Source organism: Excalfactoria chinensis, chromosome 2 (genome assembly GCF_039878825.1).
Source record: "Excalfactoria chinensis isolate bCotChi1 chromosome 2, bCotChi1.hap2, whole genome shotgun sequence".
In the NCBI taxonomy this organism is placed as follows: Eukaryota; Metazoa; Chordata; class Aves; order Galliformes; family Phasianidae; genus Excalfactoria; species Excalfactoria chinensis.
In genome coordinates, this window is record NC_092826.1 from 57201512 (window position 1) to 57204644 (window position 3133).

Here is a 3133-nt window from a genome sequence, read left to right on the forward strand (position 1 = left end):
GAGGCCCCATGTGTGTTGAATAAGTATGCTTAATTCTGTTAAAATCTGATGTGAATTTTTTATCATTTATAAAACATTAAAAAATTGTGTACTTGAGTCTTAAGAGTGGAAAAATTGGTGAAGCATGCTTAAGAACGCTGGCAGTTTAATAGCTAGTCCTTAGGTTAAAAGAGCTTTCATATAAATACGGTGAGACCTGCAGTGCCTGGTTACCCAGCCTCGATTAGCTCCTGACCGTGGCTGTCACAGAGGCCCTGTTGTAGAGACCTTCCTCTCCTCACTGCACTTCTCCATGTCAGCAAAAAGTTGTAATTAACTTGCAGATGATGACAGCCCCGAGGGACGGAGGGCTCGGCTGTAGCCATCCCACTGCACGTCTGGCTAGAAAGTGAACTGAGCTCTGATCTCGCCCCCTGCCCTAGTAGCACCAGGCCCCAGTGGGCACGTGCAGCACTGCCTGCGTGCAGACAGCTCTCTTCCTTTCCCCTGCCCTTGCTTTGCAGGAGGGATGACTTATCCGCTAGCAAACAAAACTGTTTAACTACAAATCCATTTTCTAAGCTATTCTGAGAGGCACCTGCCCCTCGGCCAGGCTCTTGCAGAACTTGCTCAGCTGGAGGTGGCACCAAGTGATGAGCTGTGGTAGGCTGCAAGATTGGCAGCTCCTTCTTTGGAAATGTAGCAAAGCAGAGGGTTGTGCAAACTCTTCCAAATCGTTTTTCTTTTTCTATTTTTCTTTTTTTTTAATGGCTTATTTTAAGGATTAAACTACAGTTCTTAAAATACCTGGTTGGTATGTTAAGGAGTTTTGCATAATAGTCCTGCTAGGTAAAACACACAGATCTAGTGAGAAACCCTACCCAGGGTATGAATTCTAATCCTACAAGACAAAGATATAGCTTGCTTGTATTTCAATTTGTAGTTACTGCAGGGACCATAAGTTGTGTCCCTAGATATCAACCCCAATCTCAATCACCTGCACTCATATTCCTACGTGTGCTTCATGTGCTTGTGTTCTTAAATCACTATGTCAGTACCTACATCCCCACAAAGCAACACAATGCCCAAGGAGCCTGGGCTGAGTCAGGAGCCTCATCTAGTAGAGACCATCCTTAGACAGGAGGCCCCAAGGCATCCCAAAATGAGTGACTGTAATTAGAAGCGAGCCAGATCTCTTTCTACAGCTTTCCTACCGTTGCTTCTCACATTCAGGTTCGTTTGTCCAATATACAGAGCTCAAATTTCAATTATGATGCAGGGATGGGAAAGAAAGATATTCTCTTGTACATAATTAAGCATGTCTGACAAAAATTGGCAACTCCCTCTATGGATGCCGTGAAACGTTGTTTGATTAATTATTTGTATTATAGCAACACCTAGAGGCCACAGCAGAGATCAGGACCCTGCTTGGTAGCTACCCCAATTTGCACCTACAGCACCCACGCAGGGAAGTTCCATCCAAACAGAAAAAGCGGAAAGAACTCAAGAGAAAAGGAGTGGTATATGGACTGTCACGCCCAAGGGCAGGCAGCATTTCACTCAGGGCTGGGAGTAAAAACCTCAGCTGGCTGAGCTAGTGGCCAGTGAGCGCTCTGATTCTGATTGCTGTTGTTTGCTTTTTTCCTGGGGTCATTTTATACAAACACGACAAAAGCAAGCATTACAAAATTCAGAATGGTCCATGTATTCCAACTGATCTTGTCTGCCCTGTGTGCATGAGTGGGTGCCCTGTCATCCACGAGACTTCAAAATCCTGCTCGATCCCAAGTTCGGAAGCTGTGATGCAAGCTAGGTAGTATTTGGAAATGAGCTACTCAGCTGTTCTTTATTAAATGAATGAAGCTGATCATCAGGAATATTACAAGATATGGATTAAACAATAATTACTAATGAATAAAAAAAGATTAACTTCTGAAAATGCCAAACTATTGATGCAGTAATTCAGTAAATGCAGAGTCAATTAATCAGACTCGTAACAGTTGATGACGTATTTTAGAACTGTACCCCTGACCTACATTTGTGAGAACTGCAAATGCAGCAGTTTGTCAGATGTGAGCTAAGGAAACTCAGTTACTCTATGGAAACACTTTTAGCATCATTTCTTTGGTTTTCTTTTTAAAGACACCCTTACTTTTATATTCACAACATGGGATGTTTTGGCTGCATTGGGTTACAGAAGAAATCCGAATATGGGAAGTTGTGACGTGGCTGTGAAAACTGGACGAGATTCTTGACTTGAACTCAGAAAAGCAAGAGTTTCCTTATGAAGAGGTGTGGGAATCCAGCTGTAATTCAATACTATGTGTATCTCAACAGACCTACACGTGTATAATGGATCTACTCTAATGTCAAGTACAAGATTCCGAAGTCATGAAGAGACAACACTGTTGGAAATGCCCTTTTCCTTTTTTAGTTTTTGCATTGTTTAATATTTTCGATTGTTTATCGATTTTCCTTAAGAGAACACGGAACTCTGGGATTGTTTATGTGGAATTTTATCTCAACAAATAAATAAATAAGCTAAGTGAAATTTCAAGCAAGAAATGTGTTTAAGCAGTTGAAACACATATTAAAATAATGCATTTTTACATAATCTCCCTCCACAATGACCTGCATTATGGCTTGAGGTTCCTCCCTGTGATAAGATGCTGCAGTAGAATCAAAGCGAATTGCATTGCAGAAATAGTTTGAAACTGGGGAAACTTTTGAACCTATCAGAAAGAAAACAGAAATTAATTTACCTTTCTTGGGGCCTCGTTATTTATCTTGCTGTGTTTCCTAATTAATTGACGATATTGACGTTTACACAGGGATTTGCTCCTTTCCAACTTCGCTTGATCCTGTGAAGAAGCCAGAATGCTGCATTTGTAGTAGCACATTTATTCCCATGGCAACAGCCAGGGATTTCACAAACACTAATTGGGGTTGGCAACTTCAACTGTTTTCAGTACAGTCCCATATAATTTTCCCTCTTTTATCCATTTTTCATTATACCTTACCTTTTGATTGACTTCCTCAGTACATTTACAGTGCTTCCGCATGTCCTCAAGACTGACTTAACGCCTTACCTGACTTACCAGTCTCTGCTGTTTACATCTGCTCATTTGCACCTGTCCAGATAAGAAACAACTGC